Raw genomic sequence first — 18915 nt, forward strand, 5'->3', positions numbered from 1 at the left:
TGCTATCTCATTGTGTTTTCATTTGCACTATGATGATAGTGATGTTGAGCATCTTTCCATGTGTTTGCTGGCCATCTGTGTGTCTTGTTTAAAAAAATGTCTATTCATGTCCTTGGTCCATTTTCTTTGTCTGGTTTTGGTATCAGGGTAATGTTGGCATTATGTAAAAATATTGAAAGTCTTCTATTTTTTTGGAATAGTTTGAGAAGAATATGTATTAACTCTTCTTTAAATGTTTGGTAGAATTCACCTGTGAAACCATTTGATGCTAGACTTTAGTTTTTTGGGAGGTTTTTGATTACTGATTCAATTGCATTGCTTGTAATCAGTCTGCTCAAATTTTCTATTTTTCCTGATTCAGTTTTGAAAAGTTGAATGTTACTAGGAATTTATCCATTGTCTCTACATTTTCCAGATTGTTTGTGTATAACTTTTATAATATTATAATCCTTGTATTTCTATGGTATCATTTGTTATTTCTCCTCCTTCATTTCTGATATTTTTTATTTTGACTCCTGTTTTGTACTTGATGAATCTGGCTAAAAGTTTACCAATTTTATCTTTTCAAAGGAACAGCTCCTGGTTCATTGATCTTTTCTGTATTTTTTGTTCTCTATTTCATTTATTTCTGTTCTAATCTTTGTTGTTTCTTCTTTGTACTAGCTTTGGTTCTTGTTCTTTTTCTAACTCTTTTAGGTTGTTTATTTAACATTGTTTTTGTTTCTTTAGATATGTCTCTATTTACATGAAATTCTTTCTTAGAACTGCTTTTGCTTTATCCCAAAGATTTTGGAATACTGTACTCTAATTTTCATTTACCTCCATGTATTTTTTAAGTTTCTCTTTGATATCCTGGTTACCCTGTTCATTGTTTAGTAGCATGCTGTTTAGCTTGCATGTTTTGCATTCTTTCCAGGATCTTCTTGTAATTGAATTTTAGTTTCATATTGTTGTGAATATGTGAAAAGTGCTTGATAACATTTCAGTCTTTTTGAATTTATTGTGACTTGTAGCCTAACATGTGAACCATCCTGTAGGATGTTCCAGGTGGACTTGAAAGGAAAGTGTACTCTGTTGTTTAAATGGAACATTTTGTTTAGTTTCTCTGGTCTAATGAGTCATTCAAAGCCATTTGTTTCCTAGTTGATACTACGTCTGGATGATCTATCCACTGATGTATGGGGGAATTTAAAGTCCCTTCTATTAAAGTTAATTTCTCTCTCCATATCTGCTAATAATTGCTTTGTGTACTTAGGTGCTCTCATGTAGGATGTGTAGATACTTACAATTGTTTTATTATCTTTGTGGATTACCTCTTATTGTTATGTAGGGGTATTCTTAGTCTCTTGCTGCAGTTTTTGTTTTATAGTGTGTTTTGTCTGATAGAAATATTGCTACACTGGCTTTTGTTTTTTATCCAATCAGTTTCCCCAGTCTTTGGCTTGGAAAATTTAGGCCATTTACTGTAAAGTAATTATATAGGGTACCTGGGTGGCTGAGTCAGTTAAGTGTCCGACTTTAGCTCAGGTCGTGATCTCACAGTTCGTGGGTTAGAGTCCTGTGCCAGGCTGTGTGCTGACAGCTCAGAGCCTCGAGCCTTTTTGAGATTCTGTGTCTCCCTCTCTCTCTGCCCCTCCCCTGCTCATGCTCTATCTCTCTCTCCCTCAAAAATAAATAACAGGCATTAAAAATAAAGTAATTATTGAAACTGATATTGCCATTTAGTTACTAGTTTTTGGATGTTTCATAGTTCTAAACTGTTACTTTCTTCTCTTCCCCTTTTCTCTTGTGGTTTGATAGCTTTCTTTAGTGTTATTCTCAGACTCCTCTTTTTTTATGTGTGTGTATCTATTACAGGTGTGTGATTGTGGTTACCATTATGTTCATGCATAGCAATGTATATTAAGTTGATGATTGCTTAAGTTTGAACCCATTCTAAAAGTGCTAAATTTTCATCCCCCACCACATTTTATGTGTAGGATATCATACTTTCTTTTATTTGTGAATCCCTTGACTGGTTTTTATGGATATATTTAACTGCTTTTTAAAATTTTAACCTCTACACTGATAATGTAAGTGATTAACCTGCTATCTTTATGATATATATGCCTTTACCTGTAATTTTTTCCCTTTCATAATTTTTTTCCACATATGGCCTTTTCTTTCCACTCAAAGAATTCCCTTTAACTTCTCTAGTAATTTTGATTTAGTTATGTTTAACTCCTTTTACTTTTGTCTTGGAAACTGATTATCTCTCCTTTTATGAGTGATAGCCTCACTGGGTAGAGTATTCTTGATTATAGATTTTTTTCCCCAACAATACCTTGCAAGTATCATCCCTTCAAAGTTTCTGCTGAAAAATCAGCTGATGGCCTTTTCAGCTTTCCCTTATATGATACTGTTTTCTCTTGCTACTCTTAAAATTTGTCTTTATCACTTTTCGTCATTTAATGATTAATCATTTTAATGATTTAAGCGTCCTGGTGTGGACCTCCTTGGGTTCAACTTGTTAGGGGTTTTCTGAAATTCCTGGATCTGGATGTCTGTTTCTTTCCACAGATCAGGGAAGTTTTCAGCTATTATTTCTTCAAATCAGTTTTTTGCCCCCTTCTCTGTCTCTTTTCCTTCTGGATTACCTGTAAACACAAATGTTATTACTCTTGATTACATGTTGAATTCCTTTAACCTATTTGCATTTTTATTCTTCTTTTTGCTGTTCAGCTTTATTGCTTTCCATTACTTTGTCTTCCAGATCACTGGTCCATTCTTCTCATAGTGTAATCTGCTATTGATTCCCCCTAGTGTATTTTTTTATTTTAGTTAATGTGTTCTTTACCTCTATTTCATTTTTATATTTTCTACCTCTTTGTTGAAGGTTTCACTGAGATCCTCCACTGGTATCTCAAAACTAGTGAGTATCTGTATGACCATTTTGAATTCTTTACCAGACACATTGCTTATTTCTGTTTTATTTAGCTCTCTTAATGTGATTTTTCCCTGTTCTTTAATTTGGGACATTTTCCTCTGTCTCTTAAGTTTGTCTGTTTTTGTTTCTATGTATTAAGGAGGTCAGATATATCTCCTGGTCTTAAACGTATTGGCCTTGTAAAGAAGAATCCAGTGGTGCTCTGTAGTGCAATGTGCCCTGTTCACTAGAACCTGGTACTGCAGGGGTATTTGCTATATGGTTGTGTGTGCCCTACTATTGTGGATAAGCAGAGTTTGCCCTCCAACCAGTCAGCTGCACTGTCCCAGTTTTCCTGCTGTGGGCATGCCTGACAGGATTTGGTTCCTGCACTGTTGAGGGGCTTATGTGAAGCCACTGCAGACTGGTAGGTGGGTGGTGTCAGAAATCAAGGGGCGCCTGGGTGGTTCAGTCGGTTAAGCATCCAACTTCAGTTCAGGTCATGATCTCATGGTTCATGAGTTTGAATCCCGCATCGGGCTCTGGGCTGACAGCTCAGAGCCTGGAACCTGCTTCAGATTCTGTCTCTCCCTCTCTACTCTGCCCCTCCCCTGCCCACGCTCTGTCTTACTTTCCTTCAAAATAAATAAACATTAAAAAATTAAAAAAAAATCAGGATAGCTCTCTACACTTACTTTGCTGTAGCTGTGACATTCTGAAAGGCAGAATGCTGTCCCTGAGCTGCCATCTGAGAGGCTTTCATTGTAGATGGGGCTAGCAATAAGATTAGATGTCAGCACCCCGTCTTTCTGGTGCAACTGTGTGCGCGTCTAATGGCAGGGCCTTCTCTCTGCATGACCAGCTAAGTGGCTCAGCTCCTGGTACTGTGGGCACACTGTGATGTGGGATCATCTCCCCCTCTCCCTAGGGCAGGAGTAACTTTGGACTGGCATTGGTCCATGCCAGAGCTTCTAGTACGGTGTATAGGAATGGGAGCCACTTTGGAGAAATGGCCATGGGGGCTCCATGGGGATCCAACAGGTTGGACGGGGCTGGACCACAGCATTAGGTGAGGGGTGGGGCACATGATGCTGTCAGGACAGGTGGAGAGTGTTAATGCTGGTTCTTACAAATGTCCAGCTATCTAGGCTTGGGGAGGGGAAGAGAAATAGCACCTGCCAGAACTTTTGTTTTTGATGTCTCCTAAAGATCTCAGCCCGTCTAGCACATGTTCTGAGATGAGTAATAATTCCCCTTCAGGTATATACCCTGGGTGCTTTTCAAACTGCTGCCTCTATGTTGTATCTTGGCCAGGTTATTTATTATGCTGGCTCTTTAAGGGAAGGACTTTCTTATTGCTCTCTGGCTCTCTTAAAGTACCAGGAGTTGAACCTGACTGATTTTAAGAGCTCATGAAATTAAGCCTCACTGGTTTTTCAAGCCAAATATTATGGGGACTCATCTTCCCAGTGTGTGTCCCCAGTGTCTGGGGTGCCCGGTATGGAATCTGATCCTCTTATTTGTTCTTAGTGTATTCCTGCTGGGGGTTTGTTTCCTATCCTTGTCTCTGCCCTTCCCTTTTTGGTGTGGCCTATTATCTAGGATTAACTGTAGAAGGTCTATTCTGCCAGTCTGTGGGTCATTTTCAGTTAGTTGTATACATGTAGTTGTTATTTTGGTGTGTCTATGCAAGATGGACTCAGGTTCCTTTTACTCTGCCATCTTCATCAGTCCAGGAACAAAGATATTTAATACATAACTTAATATAACTTAAATTTATCAAATTAAACTAAATAGGCTATTTGTTGATATTATTCAAATTAAATTTATTATTTAATATACGTTTTGGCAACTGCTTATATATTATACTTATTTTAAATAGCTTTAACCTGCAGCAATATCCTTACAAAAATTTTACTGAGGCTTTGTCATCATTTTTGTCTTGGTGTATTATTACTTATGTTCCAAACTTTTAAGTGTAGAAATTTAATTTCTTTAGAGGTTAAATTTTGACACCTGAGGGGGTTAGAACTTAAAATCACATTTTAAAATAATATTTATGAAAATTTTACTCTCTGATGTTTAAGGCAGAGGAAAACTTATATTTGAATTCTAACACCATCTGTTCCATGGATTTAGATAAATTACATAAATTCTACCAACCTTGTTTGTTTTATCTTTAAAATAGAAACAACTTATAGGGTCTTATGGATACAGAAGTTGACATTGTTGATTAAAGAAAGTTTTCGACACAAAGCAGGTGCTCAGTAATTTTACTGTGTTTTATTTTTTCTTAAATATTTATTTCATAAATATAGATGATCCCAGGGGACTAAGTCTACGTTTTTCTCTGTGAGAAAGCTATTGAAAAATAGTTACATTTTGAAAACTATGAATACTTTTATTACACTTTTTTGTTTCGTTGTGTGTTTCCCTTTGACCTGCTATTTCTTGCTGAATGGTCTCTTCTGGGAGAAAAGATACTTTTTTGGTTGCTTATTATCTCAAAATATTGTTTGGTATGTTAACACATAGAGGCAAAACACCAATAAAGTTAAGAAAATAAACGGAACCAAGATCTTTGGGAGAGAACTGAACATTCAGCATAAAGACTCCCTCCACTCACAAGTTCTCACAACTTTTAAGGAAGAAGTATGGAGAAAATGTGAGGGAGCTTAATACTCTTTAATATATTATTCATGATGCCTCACAATATGCCCTCAGCACCATACACCTGGGTCATATTTAATTCCATCTTCTTCCAAATCTAATCGCCAAGAATTGTCAGTTCTACCTCCTATACTTGTTGTGAATATATCTATTTATGTTGATCTTATTTATCACTACTCTAGGCAGATAATTTCCTCCAGGTTGTTCTGCTCAGATTTGCAACACAGATTTTCTAACATGTCCATCTGATGATATTTGCTATTAACTGAGTATTTGGGTTACTTTCTCCCTAATCATTATGGCAAATGATTATGATATTTGCCTAATCCCCAATGTTATGATATTTAGAGGACGGGCCTTTGGGATGTCATAGGGTTTGGTGAGGATGATAGGATTAGTGCCTATAATGGCTAATTTTGTGTATCAACTCTAATGGATCTTACACGCTCAGATATTTGGCTAAATATTATTTCTGCATGTATCTGTGAGAGTGATTCTGGATGAAATTAGTATGTGAATTGGTACACTCAGTAAAGCAGTTTCCCTCCCCAGTGTGGGTGGGCATTCTCCAACCTTTTGAGGGCCTGAATAGAACAAACAGGCAGAGGAAGGTAGATTTCAGCCCTTCTTGCCTGACTACTTGAGAGGAATGTCAGTCTTTTTCTCTTGGTACTTCTGGTTCTAAGATCATCACAACTAGACTGCAATCTACATCATTGGCTCTGTTGTTTCTCAGGCCTTTGTACTTACCCTGACATCATGGCTTTCTTGGGTTTCAAGTGTGTGGATGGCATATTGTGGGATTTCTCAAACTCCATAATTATGTGAGCCAATTCCTTATAATAAAACACTTCAAATAACTATAAATATATTTACATATATGTTTGTGAATATGTATAATTATTGGCCCTCTTTATCTAAAGAGCTCTAATATAGATATTTTGGCACTGAGAATGAATCAAGAGAAACAAAATTTTAAGAGTGAGTTTTTTAAAATTGGTTCCGAGGTTTCTGGAATTGGCTCTCTGATTAGATTTAAAAACTCTACAGACACTATTACTAGTAGTAAAAAGAGCACTGATTTTCCATGATGTGAACTGTTTATAGAGATACACAAATTAGTCCTAACCTACCACTTAAAAGAAACAAGGAACTATTACAAAGGAGGCAAGAATATACAATGAGAAAGAGATAGCCTCTTAAATGGTGCTAGACTGGATAGATACATGTAAAAGAATGAATTTGGACAACTTGCTAACACCATGCATAATAATAAACTAAACGGATTAAAGACCTAAATTTTGGACCTGAAATAAAAATTCTAGACAAGAACATAGGCAGTAATTTCTCTGACATTGACTATAGCAACAGTTTTCTACATATGTCTCCTAAGGCGAGGGGAAAAAAGGAAAGATAAACTATTTACTACATAAAAATAAACATTTCCACAGCAAAGGAAATTGTAAAAAAAAAAAAAAAGACAACCTACTGAATGGGAGAAGGATAGATGTGATAAGGGATTGTTACCCAAAATATATAAAGAACTTATATCACTCAACATCACACACACAAAAATAATAATCTAATTTAAAAATGGGCAAAGGACATTTTTTCAAATAAGACCTATAGAGGACATATAAATGGTCAGCAGACACAGGAAAAGATGCTCAACATCACTCATCAGGGAAATGCAGTTGAACACAAGGAGATCTCACCTCACACCTATCAGAATAGCTAACATAAAAAAGACAAGAGGAGTGCCTGGGAGGTTCAGTTGGCTAAGCATCTGACTCTCAATTTTGGCTCAGGTCATGATCACATGATTGTGGGACTGAGCTGTGTTGGTCTCTGCAGTGAGCATTGAGCTGCTTGGAATTCTCTCTCTCCCTCTCCCTCTGCACCTCCCCCTCAAAATAAATAAATATGAAAAGAAAGACAAGAAACAAGTGTTGGTGAGGATGTGGAGAAAAAGGAACATGGATGAACTGTTGGGGGGAACGTAAATTGGTGCAGCCACTCTGGAAAACAATATGGAGAGTTCTCAAAAAGCTAAAAATAGAAAAACCATATGATCCAATGATTTCACCACTGGATATTTACCCAAATAAAATTAAAACACTAACTCAAAAAGACTTATAAACCCCTATGTTTGTTGCAGCATTATTTACAGTAGCCAAGATATGGAAGCAACGTAAGTGTCCATCAGTAGATGAATTGACAAGGATACATAAACACACACACACACACACACACACACACACACAGGAATATTTACACAGCCATAAAAATGATGAAATCATGACATTTGAGACAATATTGATGGACCTAGAGGGTATTATGCTAATTAAATTTGTCAGACTAAGAAAGACCAATACCATATGAGTTCACTCATAAATGAAATCTGAAAAAAATTAGAAAGTAGAATTGGAACATTACTACAAACTGATAGTAGCCAGAGGGGAGGGAGGTGAAGGTCTGAACAAAAATAGGTAAAAGGGGAGAGGGAGATAAAGGCTTCCAGTTATGGTGTTCCAGGACTCCCAGTAAGTCATGGGAATAAAAAATAGAACATAAGGAATACAGTCAATGATATTGTAATGGTGATGTAATGAGACAGTAGCTATACTTATGTCAAACCTAGCATAATATACACACTTGTCAAATCACTAAGTTGTACATCTGAAACTAATGTGAAACTGTGTGTCAACTCTGCTCAAGAAACCAGGAGCTAGGTAATTCTGTATATTATACCTCTGCACATTTTTTGAAAGCTAGTTAGTGACTATGGTAGCTCCTAATGTCCCTGAACAATATGGTGAAAGAAAAGGATGAGCTCAGGGATTCAATGACACCAGAACTTCTATATGTGCCCTAACTATAACAACAGGGTTGGAATTGCTGAAAACCAAACACAGAGCCTCATGTTGAGACTGGCTACATCACAACACAAGTGGAACTTTTAGCTTTTAAAGGTGTCTACAGTTAAAATGAGGGCAATGGTTAGGAGATCATGGGGCTCCTACAAATTGGAATGGGATGTGTGGAAAAACTCTCATAAAGATGGGTAATGGAGCCCCTAAATTCTGATAAGTTTTGTCTGTGGAAAAGGTGGGTGGAATTAGCCACCCCACCTTCAGCAGAAGTGGCCTCTCAACCCCTCCAGTGGCAGCAGAATCCATTCCCAATGAATTTGCCCTCTCCACCCATGGTGGTCTTGGCCTTTCTATCTCTTTCTGAAGGGATTAACCTTATACTGCCTGAGGAAACTAATGGTGTCCTCTGAGGCAGCTACCCTGTAAGACAATGCTGATTTTCCTCAGGATTCACCCTTACCACTCCTTTTTGCTTCTACAACCCTATAGCTAGACTCAAGTGATAGTAGGTCCCTGAAAGTGCGATACAAAGTGTGTCCTACGAGGAGGTGTGCTATATGCTAAAAGAACTACGGTTTTCTAAATTATACTGGCAGAAATCTTGGAAAAATGGGAATGGATGAAAAGGATTTGGGATAGTGTAAAAGGAACATAATGTAGAATCAGTAAAAATTTATAGATATGGGCTTACTAAGAAGAAATTCTGGTTTTAACATTGCAGCTTTAAGGCACACTCTCATGATGTGTCCATGGTGGTGTGAGACCTGTCAGGATAAGCTTTCTAAGAGGAACAGGTTGCTTGCTGTATCTAGCCCCTCCTGCAACTAAAAAAGAGGTATAATGCTTAGGGGGCCTTTTGGATTTTGAAGGCAACATATTCATTATTTCAGTGTGTTCTCTGGCTGTTTTACTTAATGGTCCAAGAAACTGTTCGTTTTAAGTGGGGTGCCAAACAAGAAAAGACTCTGCAATAGGCCTGGGCTGTTGTGCAAACTCACATGCGATCTAGCAGATACAATGATGCTGAAGTGTCAGTGGCAGATACAGATGCTGTTCTTTTTTTTTTTTTTTTTTTTTAATTTTTTTATTTTTTTTTTTTTTTAATATATGAAATTTACTGTCAAATTGGTTTCCATACAACACCCAGTGCTCATCCCAAAAGGTGCCCTCCTCAATACCCATCACCCACCCTGCCCTCCCTCCCACCCCCCATCAACCCTCAATTTGTTCTTACAGATGCTGTTCGAAGTCTTTAGAAGGCACTTAGAGTGAATCATACTGCAGGATCTTGGGATTTGGGAGCAAAGACCAGCCCCATCTTTTGCAGATGCTCTCCTTTTAAGAAACAGTTCTTGGCTTGCTACTGGACCATGGTAGACACTGAATGCTTGACTACGGGCAACCAAGTTACCATGAGATGTGAGTTGTCCATTATGAACTGGCTATCTAGGCTGGGAGAGGAGGGTAGAGAAATATTACCTGCTAGCACTTTTGGTTTTGGAGAGGCCTTAATACAGTGCCCTTATAAAGAGAACAGAGTGCTCTCTCTCCACCGTGCGAACAGATAGTAAAAAGGCAGTTATCTGCAAACCAGGAAGAGGGTTATCACCAGGAATGGAATATGCTGGCCCCTTAATCTGGAGATTTTTAGCATCAAGATCTATCAGAAGTAAATTGTTGATTAAGCCACCTAGTCTCTCATATTTGATATAGTATCCCAAACTGATCAATGTTTTCTATAAAAAATATTCCTATGGCCTTTTATGGTCTATCTTGTCTATTTAGCTGTATTTTTGGTCATTCTTCCCTTTGTAACTAGTATATAGAAATTATTAGCCCCTTTGAGAGTACTAGGCTCTTTCTGGATTTTGAATCCCTATGCTGGCTATATTTATTTCACCCCTACTTAACTTTTGCTTAAAGGCAACTGTCTCTGGAAAATCATGTAATTCTCAATGTCTTTTATTCTTGCCACATGTGAGCTCAGAATTACCTATAATCCAATATATGTATCTATATTTTACTCTTCAATATTTTTGTTCTTTTTTTCCCTCTATTGAATAGTAAGCTCTCTGAGGTAAGGAACCTGTCTTGTTAAGTGATGAATACTTAATTTGTAGTGCAGCACCTAAGACTATGGACAGCTACTAAGGATAACTATTTGATAACCAAATAAATGCAAATATTATACACAATATGCACCACTGGTTAGTGGATAGTGAGGATCAGCTTAAAATGAAATATCTGTCAGGAGCCTTCAGCTGATCCTGTGATAGGATCAAAATATAAATGTGATCATTTTTCCTTTCTTCACTATATTTCCCTTATGAATCTTTGCTTTTTTTCCTTTTATGATTCCAATTTTAATATTAGACAAAAAAGAATGGTAAAAGAGAAATAAAGACATGCAGGCTGGGCCTAAAGCTGAGTTTTTCTGAGATTTTAAAGAACATAAGTAACTTTAGAGTATGGGAAAAAGAAACTAAAAGTATTTTTAAAATACTGTCATAGCCTTACAATCTTAGAATAAAAGCCTCAACTTCCTAGAATAAAAAGTATTTCCATATATAAATAAATTTAAATATAAAATAATACATATTGATTATAATATATTTATTGTAAACATATAAAGCATACACATGCTACACAGAAATTTAAAAAAGTAAATCTAGGGAAGAGCAGAGGTGGTCAAACTTTGTTTATTTTAACAAAAATTGGAGAAAAGACAGCATAGCTGAGAGTTTGGTACATGATTGTCATATTCTTTTTGGCACATTTGTTATATTTTACAACTAAATTAAATGTTAATATAAATGTTTCTACTTCATCCAATGAACATTTATTAAAGTCTAAACATTTATTAAGGTTTTTAGTACTGGGGCTACAGCAATGAAAGAATGGGAATCCCTATGCCCTGTAGACCTTACATTCTTAGAAATCAAGTTACCTTCGAAATTATCTCACCCAGGAGCATGAGAACAGAAGAGCAAGTGACAACGTTTTAAAATAAAATTAAATATTCCTTAAGTGCTGAAAAATCTTTACCGAATATCTACTATCTTGCAGACATTGATCTAGGTATTCAGAATCTAGGTATTCACCTAGGTGTTGGGGATATTATAATAACAATGTTTTTAATATGCCTTAGTATGTAAAATTGACTTTAAGAATGATTGGGTTTCTAGTATTAGAAAATATTTTCCTAAGTAAGATAACGTAGCAAATGATTTTCTGTGAGGGCTTTGAGCAAATATGAAGGAAGCCTGACAGTTGTGGGCTTTGGAGACATAACTACTATGTTAGAAAAAGGAATCTGTTTTAGAAGAGGTGGTTAGAAAAATTTTCAGAATTTAGGCTTACTTTTTCAACTGCACTGTGATGAGAATCTTGTTGGCAAACAATGATGAAGTCATGAGGATACTCACAACTCATCTCTTCCCATCATATCCACTTTGAGGAAGAACACTAGAATTAAAAAGCGCTCCTGTTTTCAAACCAAGTACAGGAGACTAGAGAGAAAACATTGCAGCTTCACATTTTCCCTTCCTTATGGAGGCCAATAGGGCAGGTTTCTTCTTTCTGTTCCTCCTCCTTTTTCTTCTTCTAAGATATAATTGACATTACATTATATCAGTTTCAGGTATATAACATAATGACATCTTATTGAAATCAAGTAACATCCATCACCATACATAGGTACTTGTTTTTAAAGATCTACTCGCTTAGCAACTTTCAAGTATACAGTACAATATTATTAAATATAGTCACCATAGTGTACATTGAATCCAATGGCTTATTTTATACCTGGAAGCTTGTACCTTTGAACATGTATCTTCACCAATTTCATTCAACCCCAACCCCCCACTTCTGGCAAACATGTTTCTGTTCTCTGTATCTAAGATCTCAGTTTTGTTTTTAGACTCCACATATTAGATTTATGGTATTTCTCTCACTGTGTGATTTCATTTAATACAAAGTCATCAAGCTCTCTCCATGTTTTTGCAAATGGCAAGATCATTTTTATTGCTAAATATATTTCATTTCATATCCATACTGAATTTTCTTTATCCATTTATCCATTGACAAATACTTAGGTTGCTTACATATCTTGGATATTATACATAATTCTGTAACAAATTTGGGGTGCATATATATTTTCGAGTTAGAGTTTTTGTTCATTTTGGTTAAGTATGCAGAAGTAGAATTGTTGGATAGTATGGTAGTTCTATTGTTAATTTCTTGGAGGAACCCCCATACTATTTCCCACAGTGTGTGCAATGATGTACATTCCCACCAACAGTGACTGAGGAGTCCTTTTTCTCCATGTCTTCTCCAATACTTGTTATTTCTTGATTTTTTTTGACCATAGTCATTCTAGAAGATAGGAGATAATATTTAACTGTATTTCCCTGGTGATTAGCAATGTTGAGCAGTTTTTCATGTACCTGTTGGCCATTTCTATGTTTTCTTTGGAAAATGTCTATTCAGATTCTGCCCATTTTTAAATAGGATTGTTTACTTTTTGCTATTGAGTTATGGGAGTTCTTCTTATATTTTTAAATATTAACCCTTATCAGATGTTTGATTTGCAGTACTTTTCCCATACAGCAGGTTATCTGTTCATTTTTATTATGCACAGATTTTAGTTTGATATTGTTCTACTTGTTATTTTTAGATTTGTTCCCTTTGCATTTGATTTCAAATCCAGAATTTCTTCACAAGTTTGATGTAAATAAGTTCACTACCTATGTTTCCTTCTAGGAGTTTTATGGTGTCAACTCTTATGTTCAAGTCTTTAATCCATTTTTGATTAATTTCTTTGTGTATGGTATAAGGCAATGATCAAGTTTTATTGTTTTGCATGAGGTAGTCCCATTTTCCCACATCATTTATTAGACTGTCCTTTCCCCATTGTATGTTCCTGACTTTTTTTTGTCATAAATTAATTGATGAGATATGCATGGGTTTATTTCTGAGCTCTCTTCTGTTCCATTGATTTATGGGTCTATTTTTATTCCAACACCATACTGTTTTGATGACTGTAGCTTTGTACTATAGTTTAAAATTAGCATGATGCCTCAAGCTCTGTTCTTCTTTATCAAGATTGCTTCGGCTATCTTTTATAGTTTCATACAAATATTAGGATTATTCTACTTCTGTGTAGAAATATCATTGGAATTTGATAGGAATTGCATTGAATCTGTAGACAGATTTGGGTAGTATGGACATTTTAACAATATTCTTTCCAACACAATTACATGAAAGGTCTATCCATTTATTTGTGTCTAATTTCTTTCATAAACATAGTTTTTATGGCACGGGACTTTCACTTATTGGTTAAATTTATTTCCAGTTATTTTATTCTTTTTGATGCAGTTGTAAACAAGATTGTTTTCTTAATTTATCTTTCTGATATGATAGTTCATTAGTAATAGAAAGGCAACAGATTTTTGTATATTGATATTGTATCCTGCAACTTCACTTAATTTATTTTAGTTCTTAATTTTTTTTGTGTGTGTGGAGTCTTTAGAGTTTTCTGTATATTAATATCATGTAATATTCAAATAGTGACAGTTTTACTTCTTTCATATTTAGATGAATTTTATTTCTTGTTCTTGTCTAATTGCTTTGGCTAGGACTATCAGTACTATGTTGAATAAAAGTGTGATATCGGGCATTCTTATCCCTGATCTTAAAGGAAATGGTTTCAGCTTTTTACCATAGAGAATGATGTTAGCTGTGGGTTTTTCATATATTACCATTATTGTGTTGAGGTGTCTTCCCTCTATATCCACTTTGTTGAGAGGTTTTTTTTTTTTAATCATAATAGATATTGAGTTTTTTCAAATGCCTTTTCTGTATATTTTGAGATGGTTATATGATTTTATCCTTCCTTTTCTTAATGCAGTGTATCACATTGATTGATTAGTAGATGTTCAGCCATCCTTCCATGCCTGGGGTAAATCTCATTAGATAAGTGTATGATCCGTTGAATGTATTATTGAATTTGGTGTGTTAATATTTTGCTTAGATTTTTCATCTATTTCATCACTATTATCAGCTTCCATTTTCTTGTGTCTTTGTCTGGTTTTGGTATCAGGATAACATTGGATTTATAAAATGTGTTTGGCAGCATTCCTTTCTTTTTTTGGGGGGCAGAAGTGTTTGAGAAGGATTGTCATTATTTTTTAAATATTTGGTAGAATTTACCAGTGAAGTCATTGGGTCCTAGACTTTTGTGGGTTTCTTTTGGGAGATTTATGATTACTGATTTGATCTCCTTACTAGTAATTAGCATGTTCCGATTTTCTATTTCTTCTGGATTCAGGTTATATGTTTCTCATAATTATCCATTTCTTCTCTAAGTTGTCAAATTTGCTGCTGTATAGTTATTCGTATTAGCTTCTTATGAATCTATGTTTTTCTGTGGTGTCAGTTGTAATTTCTACCCTTTCACTTTTTCTTTATTTCTTAGTCTAGCTAATGATTTTTCAATTTTGTTTATCTTTTTAAAAAGCCAGCTCTTAGTTTCATGGATATTTTCTATTGTTTTTTGTCTCTATTTTATTTATTTCCACTCTGATCTTCATTATTTCCATCCTTCTAATAAGTTTGGCTTTTGTTCTTTTTTTTCTAGTTTCTTGAAGTGTAAATTAGGTTATTTGAGTAGTTTCTTATTTCTTGAGGTAGGCAGTTTGCCCTTTGGATGACCCTCTTAGAACTACTTTTGCTGCATCCCATAAGTTTTGGTATGTTGTATTTTTATTATCATTTGTCTTAAGATATTTTTTGATTTTTCTTTTTTTTCTTGAACTCATTGGTTCTGCAGCATGTTGTTTAGTCTCTAAATATTTGTGAATTTTATAGTTTTCTTCTTGTAACTTATTTCTAAATTCTTACCATTGTGGTCAGAAAGGATGCTTGATATGATTTCAATCATCTTAACTTTATTAAGATTTGTGGCCTCACATATGATCTATCCTGGAGAATATCCCATCTGTGTTTTGAATAATATATATTCTGTTGCTCTTGGATTGAATGTTCTGTATGTATCTATTAAGACATGCCAGTCTAACATGTTACTTAAAGCCAATGGTTTCTTATTGTTTACTGTCTAGATAATCTATCTGTTGGTCAAAGTAGGGTATTAAAATCCCCTGCTATTTTTTTGTGTTGCCTTCTATTTCTCCCTTTGGGTCTGTTAATACTTGCTTTATATATTTAAGTGCTTCTATGTTAGGTGCATAATATTTACAAATGTTATATCCTGTTGTTTAATGAGATTCTTTATCTCTTATTACAGTTTGACTTAATGTTTATTTTGTCTGATAGAAGTATAGCTACCCCAAGCTGCTTTTGGTTTCCAATTTCATGGAATATCTTTTTTCATCTCTTCATTCTGTGTGTGTGCCCTAAATCTGAAGTGGGTCTATTGTAGGCAGCATATAGATAGATGTTGTGTTTTATCCATTCAACCACACTATATCTTTTGAATGAAGAATGTAGTCCATTTACATTAAAATAATTATTGATAAATATGTATTGATTGCCATTTTCTTCATTTTTTTCTAGCTATTTTATAATTTCTCTGTTCCTTTCTTCTCTTACTATTTTTCTTTGTGTTTTGAATATTTTCTAGAGTGGTATGGTTAGATTGCTTTTGCTTTATTATTTGTGTATTTATTATAGGTTTACTTTCTGGATACTATGACCTTACCTAAAGCAAGTTATATTTATAACAGTCTATTTTAATTTGCTAACAACATAATTTCAAATGCATTCTAAGGCTCTACATTATTACTCCCCCTCCACCTTTTGTTTTCGATGTTACAATGTACATCTTTTTATCTTGTGCTTCCCTTAAATTGTTCAAATTAGAGCTATTTTTTACAACTTTTGTCTTTTAACCCTCATGTTAAATTTATAAGTGATTAATCCACCACCATTTCAACATTTGATAATTCTGAATTTTATTATATACTTAAATTTACCAGTGTGATTTATATTTCCATTGTTTTCCTGTAACTAATTTTCACCCCTTTATTTCAGCTTTAAAAACCCATTTAACATTTTTTTCAGGCCAGTTTAGTTGTGATGAACTCCTTTAGCCTGGCTTATCTGGGAAATCTTTACCTTTCCTTCAGTTATGAAGAATAATTTTTCCCCATAGTGTATTCTTTATTGGCAGTTTTTCTTTCAGCATGCACAATATATCATGCCTCTCCCTTCTGGCCTGCAAAGTTGCTGGTGAAAAATCTGTTAATAATATTATGGTAGTTCTTTGTATATAACAAGTTGTTTTTCTCTTGATACTTTAAAAATTCTCTCCTTGGGGTTTCTGAGTAGCTCAGTCAGTTAAGCATCTGACTTTAGCTCTGGTCATGATCTCACAGTTCCTGAGTTCAAGCCCTTCGTTGGGCTCTGTGCTGACAGCTCAGAGCCTGGAACCTGCTTCAGATTCTATGTCTCCTTCTCTCTTTGCCCTTCCCCTGCTCTCTCTCTCTCTCTCTCTCTCAAAAATAAACATTAAATTTTTAAAAAAATAAAAATAAATACAAATTCTCTCCTTGACTTTTGACACTTTAATTATAATGTATCTTTGTATGGGTTCTTGTGTTCATCTTTTTTGGAACTCTCTAGAATTCTTAGATCTGTATGTTCTTCCCCCAGGGAAGGGAAGTTTTCAGCCATAATTTCTTTAAATAGATTTTCTGCCCCTTTCTCTCACACTTTCCATCTGGGACTCCTATAATGTGAATGTTAATCTGTTTGATGTCCTATCATTTCCTTAAGCTAGCTTTACTCTTTTTTCTTTTCTTTTTCTTTTGCTATTTTGTTTGGGTGAATTCCACTGCCTTGTCTTTAAGTTCACTCATCCTTCCCTCTGCTTCAATGAGCCTGCTGTTGAGCTCCTAAATATTTCAGTGTTTGTGTTCTTCAGCTCTGTGATTTCTATTTGGTACTTTCGTATATTTTCTGTCTCTTTGTTGAAATTCTTAGCCCCATTTCAGTAAGATCTTTTTCTGAGGTTTTATCTTACTTTTTTTTGGAATTTATTCCTCTTTTTTTTCCTTGACCCTCTGTGTTACTTTCCCTGCATTAGATAAAATAGCCACCACTTCCAGATTTCACAGTGTCTTTATATAAGAGATGACCTTATTGTTTATTCCTGCCCTATTTGGGGGTGTCTCTCAAATTTTGTGATTGTCCAAGCAGCCTACTTTAATTTTTAATGCTTATTTATTTTGAGGGAGGGAGGGAGGGAGAGAGAGAGACAGAGTGAGTGAGTGAGAGCAAGAGCAAGAGCAAGAGCAGGTGAGGGACAGAGAGGGAGGGAGAGAAAGAATCCCAAGCAGGATCTCAGCCAGTACCTATATTCAGACTGAATGGAAATCAAACTCATATAAGCATAATCCCTACTGGTCACAAGAGCCTGATGATCAATGGGTGTCCCTGGGTGACAGCCACAAAAAGTATTTTGTGCCCTTGGGATGGTAGCTGGTTAATAAATTTTTCTTCATTGGTTATAGTCTGTGAGACCTTTAAGTGTAAGCCTGACTGTCCACCAGAGCCAGGTAATCTAAAGATGTCCTCTGGGTGGCAGCTGCAAAAATCAGGGAACTTGATGAGGTATAAACTCTTTTCTGAGAGATTCTTGTTACCAGGCATGAGGCATAGGGAAAGGGCCAGAATGGTGCCCATTGGCCTCTATCTCTGGAGAGTATATCAGTAAACACCCAGATGTGTGGCAAATTAGATGCCTCTCAGGCTGATGCTTTAAGATAATCAATTAGGCCTCTTTCACAGAAATTATGGGTACTTCTAAGTTGACTGCCTCTGTTTCAGGCCATGGTAAGTCTTTGTATGCAAGCCCCTTAAGAAGTGTTTCTCAGATCACTATGGCTTAGTGAGTCTTACGGACACAAACCCTGTTGGCATTCAAATATAGAAGTTTTGGGGGATTGTCTTTCAGGTATAGGTCTTAAAATTTAGAGTGCTCAAGGTGGGTTTCAAACCCTTTACTCAGGGAGAAGCTCCAGGTTTTGAGTTCCCTCCTATATGTGGGTTTCTGTGCCAGTGTTGGAGTTTATGTCAAAATTGTGTCTCAGCTTCCCCTACCCACTTCGATATGGGTTTTTCCTTGGCTATTCAATGCGTAGGAGTTGCTCAACTAGTACTCCTACCCTGAGGAAGTTGTTGCATATGTAGCTGTAGATTTGGTGTGTCCAAGGCAGGAGGTGCATTCAAGCTCCTTCCACATCACCATCTTGAACTGAACCTTATTTTTTTAAGTGTCTATTACTCAGTGTGATTTAGTGCCTGTTGATAGAAATTATTTTTCCTTTTCTAACTTAGAAATTACACCAAATGACGTCATACATGTTGATTTTTTGTCTTCTAGCTTTTTTAGTAAGGTGTCCAGTACTCTCTAAGTATAGATGGAGGTAAAAAGTCAAATGTGCAATT

The 18915-nt window shown here is 35.5% G+C and overlaps 1 long non-coding RNA gene across 3 annotated transcripts in view; it reads right to left on the bottom strand.

Moving 5' to 3' along the window:
• Window positions 1-18915, bottom strand: part of LOC125921183 (uncharacterized) — a 95352-nt gene that overhangs the window by 12740 nt on the left and 63697 nt on the right. For all 3 annotated transcript variants that reach the window (XR_007457331.1, XR_007457330.1, XR_007457329.1), the window contains one exon: window positions 11809-12051. This is a non-coding gene — a long non-coding RNA (uncharacterized LOC125921183). The remainder of the gene's footprint in view (window positions 1-11808; window positions 12052-18915) is intronic.

Source organism: Panthera uncia, chromosome C2, assembly GCF_023721935.1.
Source record: "Panthera uncia isolate 11264 chromosome C2, Puncia_PCG_1.0, whole genome shotgun sequence".
Classification (NCBI taxonomy): domain Eukaryota; kingdom Metazoa; phylum Chordata; class Mammalia; order Carnivora; family Felidae; genus Panthera; species Panthera uncia.